This window comes from Aythya ferina (assembly GCF_964211825.1).
Source record: "Aythya ferina genome assembly, chromosome: 11".
Lineage (NCBI taxonomy): Eukaryota > Metazoa > Chordata > Aves > Anseriformes > Anatidae > Aythya > Aythya ferina.
In genome coordinates, this window is record NC_140307.1 from 18794465 (window position 1) to 18807366 (window position 12902).

At 38.1% G+C, this 12902-nt stretch overlaps 1 long non-coding RNA gene across 1 annotated transcript in view; it reads left to right on the top strand.

Moving 5' to 3' along the window:
- LOC311442733 overlaps positions 1-12306 on the top strand; it is a 54074-nt gene extending 41768 nt beyond the window's left edge. The window contains exons 3-5 of the long non-coding RNA XR_014696814.1: positions 9475-9527; positions 9641-9727; positions 11829-12306. This is a non-coding gene — a long non-coding RNA (uncharacterized lncRNA). The remainder of the gene's footprint in view (positions 1-9474; positions 9528-9640; positions 9728-11828) is intronic.
- Positions 12307-12902: the final 596 nt, after the last annotated feature.

Below are 12902 nucleotides of genomic sequence, written 5' to 3' on the forward strand. Positions count from 1 at the left end.
TGAACCACCCAAAAGATCTCCTATTAAAGGAGGGAAAATCCAATAGAAACCCAATGAAAGACAACAGCATTGTCCTTTTCAATGTGGCAGCCCATAGAGATTTTTTGAGTAATATTCCTTGTGTTTTCCCATGTTGCAAATTTAGGTGACAAAAATGTGAGAACTTTTTATATTTTTACACTCATTGCCAATGTGGAGAGCTGTGAAGAGGAGGATTTGCTCTGCAAAGATGGTTAAAGTCAGCTATTTTGACAGGTTTCCTGATGTTCTAATTTAGTTGTTAATATTCTCTGATGTCCAGAATCCTTCATTTTTCAGCAATAGGGATGAAAACTTTATGCAATAATTCTGCCTTAGCAGGACACACTGTTTGTGAGATCTTTCCTTCTTATGAGAAGTAGGGATCTGTGCTGTTACAATTCTGCATGCATTGTTCTTTACTTGATATTGCTGTCTGCGAGCCACAAAGGTGGGGGACTGTGTGACATATTTATCCCAAGTAGAAAGTGCAGTCGCAAGAAATCCCACTTGCAAGAAATCTCAAAATTATTTCAGTGCTGGATGTCACAGGGAAATGTTCTTTGAGGTTATTGGTACAGGGGAAGAAATGAGGTTAAAAGCTGAAAAGCTGAGGTGCAAATAGTGGATGCTGCAGACAGAAGTGTCCTGGTCATCAGCCAAAGCAGCAGACTGCAGCAGATGCAGACTGGCACTTCAAGGGGAACAGGTTATTCTCTAGCATTAGACAGCCCCAAATTGCATATTCAAGAAGGAATATAAAAATAATTATTTAAGGATTTTTCTTTGTGTATGTCTGAGAAAATAGTACGTCAATGAGAACACTTTAAAAACTAATGTGTGACTTTTGCAATGACTCCTGAGTTGTGTATTCCAAACGCTGACTCTGTGAGTGTGTGTGCGCTTCCCTGGCTGCTGGGAGGGCTGCATGGACCTCTGCTGTATGCTGTGCAATCCTTCTGGAGTTCCCAACCTCTGGTTAAATGGCTTTGCTAGAGCACCCTGGCATTAACTGTGACAGGGAGCTACTTGTTAAAGTGGTAGTGCTTTTGACTCCAGTGCCCCGTATGAATGGACTTTGTCTTCTTGTTTCGACTTGTACTTTGTATGCATACCATTGCACAATATATATTATCCCAAATATTTTAGAAATTAATGTACCATATCAATATTTCAAAGAGCTCTGAAGACTTTGAATGTCACAGTGAGAGGAGGCATAGTTCAAAAATTAAAGCTTAAAAAGATGCAGTTGGAAGAAGTTTGGGCTGTCTGCCCAATTTGGACACGGATGTGCTGTATGACCTTCGTGTAGGACACCTCAAGCTCAGTCTTTCTTGTTTTGTGAGTAGGTCTGAAGACTGCAGCGGAGACTACACGCTGCACAAAGCAGTATTCTTAAATGTTAAGGCTGTTACAGCAAGGTGGGCTGTTACTGCTCTGTGGAAGAGGTGACTTCCAGACTGCAGCAGAAGTGTTATGAAAGTAGAGGGTTTTGCATCAAATCACAGCAACTCCAAATTTACACTCTGCAAATTAAAATCTTACAATGAAACCCAGCAGCATGTAAGGATTATCCAGGCCCTGACCAGAGGTCAAAGCAGAAATCCATGGGAATTCCTGGAGTTCTCTTTCTTCTCTAATAATAATATTTGTTACTAAAAACCAAGAAGAAGAACAAGACTCTCTACAAGTCTATTGGCAGCATCTTGGAAAAGAACTGAACACAGTCCTCTCTCCCTCTGCTTTGGAACCCATCTTCTCAAATCTTTCTTCCTATGCCTTCCTGCTCTGGGAAATAAACTTCAGAGGCTTTGTTTTCTTACGGCTTCTTTCACCAGCAATTTGGAGTCATACTTCCCTTACTAGGAGCATATTTAACCCATTGCTTTAATAGAAATAATCTGAGTGTGACTGAGAGCAGCTTTTGCTTTCATTGCCACTCTGTGGACCGTTCTGTAGTGAGAAAGCAGTGCTGGTTATGCATCTGCACAAGTTATGGCCTTTCCAGTAGAGAGGGGTGCAAAGCAGAGATACCAGAGAAAGAAAAGGAGGTAAGAATTTTGTACAAAGCTTTTTTTTTTTTTTTTTTTTTTTTTTTTTATATATAGGAACATATGGAACATATTTCAAAGTCAAAGGGGAATTTAAGTTGTTGGAGAATAATTACAAAAATTGGAGCTGGGCCAACATGCAAAGTCTGGTGTTCCTGGCTCTTACAAATGGCTCCATGAAATCTTAATGATGAGAAAATGTCAAGGCCTCAGGCTTTACTCTGTGGGCAGAATGTAATCTCTTGTATGTATTCCCTGAGGTCTTTTGGGGCTGCTTACTCAGTCCCTGACAAATGGAACCTTTACTATAAATTACTAGCATAAACCCATGTAACACTTCTGGTTTTGTGGAAGGTCTCCCTTTCAGATTGATTCACTATTACAGGACCTTAAATCAGAGATTTCAAAAACTTGTACAACAAATAAGGACACCTGAATTTAAAAGTGTTCTGAAGTTGAAGAAAAACAGGAGTTGCATTCATTATAAAATAGCCTTGGAACAGTTTCACAGTTTAAGAAGCTTAAACCTTGGTGGTTTCTAGAGAGAACTTGGATCTGTAAACTGGCCTCTTGCTATGCCTGTTAATCAGCTGAGTAGGGAAGCCAAACCTGACTTTCCCAGTTTTCTTTCTTCCTGGTCTTCTACCAACAGACTTGATGTGCAATATCACTGTAAAAAAGAGTGATCCTCCAATAGACTGTGGTCCTAAAGGCAAAAACTTGACGAATGCTAAAGGCAATCTTTAAAGAAGTTCAGAGTGTATAGATTTTTAGTTAGGTCAGGGATTTGGAGATGTAAAATTAAACTACAGAAGTCCTCAAACATTTGCGGTAACTTTTTTCAAGATTAATCTGTCAGTTACAGCTTTGTCCAGAGCTGTCAAAGAAAATGTTATAGATCTTATTTACTTTTTGTAACTCTTTTCCAGTAAGTATGCCAAGTGTGATAACTATATCATATAATCAGTCCTGAAGAGTGCATGTAAATTTAAATAACAGTAATAGGGGTTAGGATCTGGTGGATGTGGTTTGAACTGTTCAGTACATACTGCCAAAGAATCAGGACAATTTCACAAGCAAATTCTGGTCTATTATCTGCTTACATTCTGCAGTCATAATGTTATTGGAAAAAATGTAATATTCTATTTGAAGGACTGTGACCCAATTAATGAGTTTTTCCTGATGTATCACCAATTTCCAACCTTTTTCCACTGGAGAACAACTGATTTTTTTTAAGTGAAGGTTGGTTTCTTGTACTGCAAGTTTAAACCTACTGAGAATGGGCTTCTGGCTCTTAGGTACATTTTTTATAAATACTGCTGATTCTCTGCCAAGAGTCCACAGACCATAAGGTTAAAAATTCTAGTTTACACAAACAGGATGTTTTTACCTCTGTTGGATGGATGCCATCTTTGGTTGGCTGTATATGGATGTTTAACAGCCATTTGTGTGAGTGTGTGCAGTATTAATGGATGCAGAAAAGAATGTGGGAATCAGTAAGTAAATCCTCGTGCAATTTTTTAAAGTCAAACCCGTTAGCTTCCTCTTCCCTACATCATCTCTGTCCACCCAGTGCAACCTATGGTATGCATTTCTGACTTCTGCTTCCACAGACTTTTCCAAATGGTAAATGGTTAGAAAATTATATCTCCTTCATGCTGCAAATGTTGAATAAGCTTTTCACTAAAAACTATAATTGTGTAGTATAGTTATAGTAGGTATGTATTTAGATGGTTAAGTTTGCAAAGATGAATTTTATAGCTGCTGTGTAGAAAGACTTGCAAATAACTTTATTCCTCTGCTTTCAAGCTCTGATTCAGAAATATTCCATCATTACTTTATATTCTACTGCAGCTGGTAACAAAACAGACAGTGCTTGCAGTGGAAAACACCGGTTAATACCGAGGTTTTAGGTGTTGAACTTTTTAAGTAACACATTTCTAATTGCAAACTACAGCTTCAAGATCATTTTCTTACTGAAAATCCTGCTGCAACAACTGAAGAGGCAGTGATTTTTGCTAATTTCTCCATGCAATTCAGGTTCTATGTGAAAAGTAGGGGATGTTTTAAACATATGAGTGTACACTGATAGTGGTTAATGAACAGAAAGATTTAAATGTTATAGAAGAGTCTTGAACTTTTATCTGGCCATATAAAACAAGGTCAGAAAGATACAATAGAAAGAGTGTAGTAGGGTTAAATAAAAGAAAAGATGGATGAACTGTGTGGGTCTGTGTACAGAAGGTGTTTATATAAGCTATAATTTGGAAGCTGCAAGTGCAGCACTAGTTCTTGATTAACAAAAAGAAGGTGTATAATTTAATTGGAAAGTTTTACTGAGTTAGTTTGCACAGCAAAAACAAAGAGTATACATGAGAGAAGAGAATACAACCAAAATACTACTGACAAAATTGTCACTTGTCTGCCCTGGCAGGGAACATTGGCGAGAATGTGAGACAGAAAGGTCAAAGAAAGAATAATTGGAAATGGTTATTTATAGCCTCTTATGTATACCTCCTAGGCATTTCAGCATATAAAAATGCAGACTAAATCAAGAGAAGTTGATGCAGGTAAGAAAGGTCAGGGAGACAGTCATTGCTGAATGACATTAACTATTTTTGTGGAATTGTTGGTGTAGGAAAACCATTTCTATATGTGAAGAAAATGGCTGTAGGAAACATACCAGGTTTTCAGCTAAAACATTATTATACTTTTAATAATCTTAGTTTTGGCCCTGACATTAGTTGCTTTGGACATATAGGAGCTGTAGGTCCACACCCTGTTTGCAGAGCAGAACTACTCAAAACACCCCAGCTCCCCAAAAGAGGTTGTTAATGAAAATACAGAACTGCAAAGTTCTGAAGAAATCTCTATTCTGTGCTTCGGATTAAGGACATGGAACCCACAATAATTGTAAATGAAAGGTCTCCACTGAAGGCATTACTAGAAGTTATATGTTAATGATCAGAGAAAATCCAAATTTCAGTTGTTCTCGGAGGCCAAGACAGTTGAATTATGAATGTCAGTTAAACCTGGGCTAAGGTGATCAGACCTGCAGAGATCCAGCACAGCCCCTCCAGGGGAAAGGCTGCTGCCCTGGGTTGCTCTGGGCCACTGGGCAGTGCAGTTACTGTGGCCAGGTGGGTGAGCTGAAACAGGTTCTGGACTGCAGAAGGTTGTGTAGGCATGCTTGAATCAGATCTTCGTTCTTCATTACTGCTGTGATTCCACATCATTTTGGTTGTTCCTCAGTCACTGAACTTTAAAATAACATTGCTTTGCTCAGCTCTTCTGACTAATGAGCTGGTCTGTCTGTAGGAGGTACCGAACTCATTGCTATTCATTGCAACAAAAAGCTTATTTAAGCTCTTCCCACCTGCCCCCATGATACTACAGAGTAGGGCAGTCTTAAAAGCAGAATTTGAGTCCTCGTGCTGAAAGTTTCTGTTAGAGCTTTTAGCACCATTAAACACTCAGTGCCAGGTACACTTTGAAAGGTGTAGCACTGTACCTGTTGTGGGCTTTTGATCTCCTAATTACCTGCGAGCAATTTGGGTCCAAGACCTCAGGTCTGAATTTTCTCCTTTCAATTTATCTCTCAGAGTTTAAGAACACTATTAAGAGGTGAACTTGAAATTCTCACTAAAACTTAGAAATAACAGCTGAATGCATTTAGTCTTTTCATGATTGTTCGTAAGGATCTATGTTTGCACCCACACTGCCTGCCTGTCACCACATTACTGACAGAGACTTGAAAAAGAAGCAGTGAAGGGACAAATGTTTGTTCTTTAGTTATTGATTTTGTTGGCATGAGGTTTGAAGAGTCAATGAACAGAACTGTTGAACTGAAATAAATACCTGTTCATTTCATTGATAATACGGCAAATAAGGAGATTTTGTATTGCACATAGAATGTGCATAATCTTTGAACACTCCCCGGACCCAGATTTCTTAGGGGTTTAAAGTTTTGTGGGGGCTTTCTATCCGCCTCTCTCTGTCCAGCATCCAGCAGTCCAGGATAACTGCAGTTGCAGCTGAGTTTGCCTATTCAAACATTTGTGTCCTTTTCAAGATAATCTTTTCAGGTGGATTGCCTTTTCATATCTTTTAATTTATGGGAGAAGAATAGATTAGTTCATATATTTGTCTTTATATATTTTGTCTTTAACAGGCAAAACTAAAAGACTAATTTTGCTAATACAATATTTTCAGGTATACTTCACAATTTGATAGAATATAATAATAGTAATTATTTTTTTGCTGACAATTAATTTAAAAAATCCAAGATTTTTCTGTCTGGGTATTGCTGTGCACATAAAATCTATTTTATAAACTTAGCAAATCTGTGAATTCAAACAGTCTTTGAATTTGCTTCCACCTGTTTTCATTGGTTGGAGTATGTTATATATTTCTTAATTGGCAGACCTAACCTGTGAGCTGTCATCTTTTGGTCTTTTTGTTTTTTTTTATTATTATTATTATTATTATTATTATTTATTTATTTATTTATTTATTATGTATCCCAAATCACCACACTGTAATTATATTGAATTCTGTCTTTAATAATATTTGATTTATTTAAAAAGACAAGTCTGAAGTGATAATACCCTGGAGCAAATTCAGATTGGTTTAGCTAATTGACTTCAATGGAGTTGGATTAGCAGCAGATAGAAGGAACTTTTTATTTCATCTACGCCCCTGGCATTACCTTCCATTTATGGAGACATCAAGCAAACTAGAAGTCAAACACACAGTTGATGGTATTTGGTTTATCTGGAGTTTTCAAAATGACTTTGGTGGTCTTGCCATCCTCCTAGTCCAGGAATCCTGTGCCTGTAACTAGTGAACCAGAATTTTCTGCTGCATGAAATGTTACCAAGTTGTTGATTCACCAAAACCAATTCAGTATAATTTCTGCTTGTTTTGCTATGATTGGCAAATATGGACATGGATTTTTACACATATCTTGATATCTGACTGCTGTAATAGTTCTCCCCTGGGAATCATGAATAACAATAATGAGAACCTTTGTGTATTTAAAGCAAGAAAAATACATGATGTGTATGCTTTTTGGACTGTTTTCTTCTACAACAACACTCACAAAGTATAAATAGTGTGACATGATGTAGAAAGTGTGGCAAAGGCAGTCTGTGAAATGTGCTGCTTTATACAAAGTTCCTTGCCAAGGCTGCAGTACTACTGAAATAGATGTTATTTATGTTTCATATTTGGATGTTAGGTTTTCATAGTGAGATCGTGTACAAAAAGCACTTTTCTCCTCTAAGTAGATGTTGATTTTTGTACTTTGAAAATGTTTCATTGCACCAACTTTTCTTTCTGTGTTGGAAATGATTGAATAAAATTGTTTTGGTGGAGCAAATGATTTTAAGATACATAAAATGTACTAAAATTACATTGAATTCAAGCTCCATCTGTTGAAACATTGAGAGTTTAGGATATTAGATGAAGTTGGAATATTTAGGAGGAAAACTGCAGTCCGTGTGGGAACCTTGAACACTAGCAGAGAACTTTGACTTACAGACAGGCAACCAAGAGAGAAGGGGCTGGAGGACACAGAGAATGCTGCAGTGTTTGCCTATAGATATATTTAATTTATATGGGTTGAGATACACAAATCTAAATGTCTTCTGGCAAATTGAATTAAATATGAGAATCACCTCAAAAATAAGTGGCAGAAACATCCCAAGGGAAAGATCAGTAGAAAAGATCAGAAAGATCATAGATATTGAACTATGTGATCTTTCCAAAAGTATCTTGCACAGGCTCATAAGAGCTAATGAGGATGCAGGAAAGCATAACTGCAAACAACTGTCATTTCTGTGTGTTAGCACTGTGATCATTTTGAGTGTCTAATTCACACTATGAAAAAGTTGAATTATGGCCTACGAACTTTGAGACATGTCTTCTAGATAAGAAAGTTGTTTCCTTTGCAGAACCACATGGTATTATTTTTTATCCACTTATGAAGGAAAATATTTTTGATGTCACATTAGCTATGTTCAACACAGATCCAGTTCATTGTTTTGTGTGCTTTTTGATGTGTGAAAATGTTTGTCCTTATGTTATATTCTGTGCATCTCTGAATTTCTTCTTCTGTCTGCTGACCTCCCAACCTTGTAAATGAATCTGTCAGGTAAAACAGCACCAGATGCTTTCCAGAGATTCAGATACTCTTCTCTTGTAGTGTTATACTTACCATTTCAGTAGTGAAAAAAAAAAAAAAAAAAAAAAGGTCATGATTTTCCTTCTGTAAATCCAGGTTTTAATGTTCCTTTCCTCACGCATTTCAACTTAATCTGTAATCTTTTGTTATTTTAATGCTCCCATATCATTTTTTGCTATTAGGTTTGGCCACTTAGTTGGCCTTCTCCGAGGTTACTATTGCTATTCTGTATTTACCGAATTTCTGCTTTCCCTTATGGGGTTGGCTTACGCACAAATAATGACCTGCATGCTTGAGGGCTTGCTAAATTAATTATACCACATAAATAAGTTTGATCAATACATATCTGTCATAAGACTCTTGATGCTTTGGAGAGCATTAAAAATCTTTTCTCACTCTCCATTGTTGAATAAAACTCCCATCTCTCTCTTCAGTTTAACCTTTAATGTCAGAAGCGAATTAATTGGATAACTGAACTCCATGAAAACAGGGTATATTTTGAGATTGGATGACACTGGCTATGAACATCAAATATTAAATAGGTTCTGAAAAGCACTGAAACAAAGGCAGGAAAGGCCATAATTCATTCTGCTTCAGAGACAATATTTTGGCTCTTGTTTTTCTAAAACTTTGGAGATCTATTGAATTACCAGGATTTAGATAATGAAACAAATGGAAAATTGTCAAATAAGTGAGAGGTATTTTCACTCTCATTCATTGGTATGTGATAACTGATGCAGTTAAAAGGAGAAATCAGCGTTCATCAGCTGAACATCATGTCATATATTGTGTCCTCCTCTACAAATGAAAAACCCAATGGCAGGAAAGTCTCTTCCCTGTTGGGAGCTAAATTTAAATAAGCAAAGCGAATTGTTATGGAAGATGTTGTGGTCATGTCAATGTTTGAATATTTAAGGTATTCACAGAAAAGCTATGACAAAACTATAGATTTTCTCTGTTGAAAAATGTCATCATGCTAAAGGAAAAGCAATTTGTGGAATGATTGTTGCTGTTAGTGCTTTTTATTAAGGATGGACCTTACTTTTTTCAATTTCTCACCAAGGTGAGAAATTTCAAGAGAGCAGAAAAAAAAAAAAGTAATAGCTACATTCAAACTAAATTGTATCTTCATAATGGTTGTAGAATATACAGTCTGCTGGGATTGTCTTTCACTTTTTTCAACATATTTTTAAAGCCTGATTTTTTTTTTTTTTTTTTCAGTGTAAATCAAAGTTTCCTTATTGCTATGTTCCTGACAGCATCACAGTGGAAAGGTATGTTCCCTCAGTTAGTAAAATAGCCTAATTCATGAGTAATTCTCTTTAGTTTAGAATTCTGCCATTTATAGATATTGAAAACCTAAAATGTTTTATATCTTTGTATACAGAAGCAATCAAATTATAAGTAGCTTTTGAGTCCCATAACTCTGCTGTAGGCAAAGATATCAGGATACAAGGGTCACCATGCATTTGAGGTAAGTGAAACTTTTTAACAATTTATAATAGGAGTTGGAAAATGTTTATTTTTCCTCAATGAAAATTGTTTTGGCAGAAATGATCTCTGGCCTCTTCCTACTTTTTTATTGCTATATATTTATGCAGCATTAAATCATGTGAATCCTTCAGGGATATCACCACACAGTCTCCTGACTGTGCATGGGCCAGCGCTCTCCATTCCTGTGAGACTGGGAGGTAAAAACACCCACCCTTTGTAGCACTCCTGTGCTCAAAGGGAAAAGCATCACTTGTTGCTTTTTAGTGGAACATGCATGAGGGTTGATGGTCCACCCAGCCCAGGGTTTATTCTTTGCCAGAAGCAGTAGCAGATGTGGTTTGTGGAGACATCAACAAACTTATTAATATGGAGAGAGAGAGAGAACCAAAAGCAACAAGGTTGAGAGAATAATGGATATTATGAAATGTGATTCTTGTCAAAACTGATTTAGGGAAAGCAGACAATAATTGAAATAAATGAATACTCTCCATTGCACATCCCCCTTCCACTCCTGCCAGCGCTAAAGAGACATATGAATGTGCTTTCTGCTTTTTTTAATGTTGGCTCTTTGTCAAGGTTACCTGTACTTGACCTTCTGATACTGTGCTGTAAAATGCCTTTGATGTTGTGTCTGGAATGCAAGGCACAGACTTCTCTTAGAAACACAAATCCTACTGGAAGCAGTTGCATGTATTTCAATAAATGCAATCATTTGAGTTACTTAGAGTTCATGTGACAGAAATAAATTTATGCAGGAAGCAAACACAGACTGTCTATAGAAAGTGGAAAGCTGGTATCTGTAGCTGGATAGCTATGTATAGATGAGTACCTTTTTTCTTGCATAACTTTTAAGTGGGTTTGTTTTTCATAAAGCATTTCTTCTGATGTCAGCTCATTAATATTGCGAGACTTGGCTTAGAAATGTCTGACAAAACCAGGAGATTGCAACTGCTGTCATCTGAGGAGCTATCCCTTCAGGCTAGTTAAGGAGATCCTTTTGTGCTGCAAGGAGAGTAAGCACAGGTGGGACTGAGCTTCCCATTATGTTGCCTATCTGGAGGAGGATACCCTTGATAGAGGTGAAGTCAGTGTTACAGGAAGCCACCTTCTTCCCCTGGAGTGAGAGAAGTGGCTCTGTGATGGTTTTCAATGTATGTGTCCAGAATTTCTGAGCACTGGTTTGAATAGATAGGGAACCTGGAGGTGTCACAGCTAAATTTCAAAAGAGAAACTTCCTAGAGTGTTCCAGAAAAAAGGCTGTAAATGTTCATCTACCAAAATGCCCCAGCTTCTCAACAGTGGGTTCTGACTCAGCAACACAGAATTCCACAGAGCCAGTTACTGAAGTGTGTTTCAAAAGGTGGAGCCTTGGAGATTGGAGTCTATCATTTCAATGCAAAAATAAGGGAATTATATATCTTCTGAAATACCTTAGAAACACAGAGGGTTAGTTTTGACATCTATTACTGGCAGGGCACTGGGGCATACTAGGTGTTACCAATTCTTAGCATGCTTAAGAAGTTGGGCCAGTACTGAAGACTTCAGTTAACAGTATAAAGATGGCATATAATAAGATCTTTTGCATTAAAAAAGGTATTTCAGATGAATCATATTGTGAACATTGTAGAGCAAATGCAATAACAAATCATTCAGATTTCAAATGTTATAAATGAACTAAAAAAGAATCTAGCAAAATAACATATTGCTATTGAAAAAGTATGGAGTTCTGCAGTTTGAGAATAAATGCTTACAAAAAGGAGCTGTTTTCAAGATGGCCATGTTGTTATAAACCAAAATTTTTGTGCTTTTTCAGTGTATACAACTGATATTCTCTTTCTATGTGTTCCTTTGTGTTAATAAATAAATAAATAAATAACCCTTAATTTTTCCTTCTTTCTAACCTCCTCCACACTTGAATCATGTAAAATTTCCATTGGTGAATTTTCCAATCATATTTACTCTACCTTTCTGTCTTGTCTTGTGTGTGAGTCTGTTAGTTAGTTTGTTGATGTTAGTTAGTTTTTTGCTTTTCAACACGTCAAGGGCAAAAATCTGACTATAGGTCCTCCTGTTTCACACAGTGCCGCTGTGACTCCTGGGTGTGCAGGGTCCCCTGGCAGGGACCAGGACAGAGAGCAGGGCAGGCCGAGGCTGGGGTGTGCATCCAGTGCAGAAGCAATCCTGGCAGTACTGTGCAATTCCCCTACCCTGAGACAAGCTGGTTTGCTTTGTTTTCTGTTCCTCCAGGAACAGAATGTTAAGATGAATGTATGGGCATTCCTTTGGTGATAACATATGGAAAAGCATACTTGTAGCTGGAAAGTGGTCCTTGCAACTGGGCTCCTTTGAATATGGAGCACAGCTTGCTGGTGCTTCCCCTCATTTTTTCATGATACCATTTTTGTCTTTGTGTATCCAAAATCGACTTCTTCCTGTATGTCCCTACTATACTCTGAACTTCTCCCCCCAACCCATTATCATGTAAGTTGTCTTATACAACTCTCTACACCTTATAAATAAAAGCTGTAATGCTGCCTCCGTAATTTCTCTGCATTGTAACACCATGCTCTTTATTTCCCTTACTTCTGCATTGCCATGTCCTGACCCAGGCTGACCCAGGAGATGTGCCCTCTTCAGGCTAATCCTTTCTGCAATAATCCCCTAACTCACAGCGCTAAGGGCCTTGGTGCTTTTGGGTTCTCTGTCTGGGCTTCCCAAACTTTGTCTCAGCTGTGCCAACTCTAAGCTATGCAGTGCTGCAGAAATGCTAAACAGCTAACAGGTCCTCAGCCTCTCCTTCCTACACAGTCTGATTGCCAGCCAGCAATGTACATGGGATCCCCTCACTGCGGCTGAGAGAGCAAAGGAGACCTTCCTGGGAGGCTGGAGCTTGATGGGTGCTGTGGAAGGTGAGGGACTGAAGGTGAAGTCTGGTGACTGTTCTGCATCTTATTTCTCCCGGGAACACTTCCTTCTTTGCTGACTATCTCTCACGCTCTGTAAGTCCCACCCCACAGCAGGGCTCCTTCCCTTGGACAGGGGCTGTTCGGTAGCGCTTGGCCTCTCGGGAGGCCCGTGTGGCTTAGGAGCTGCACCTTGGCCACTGTCATGCTGCACCTCATCCCCAGCACGTCACCCAGGGAGGTGACGTCCTT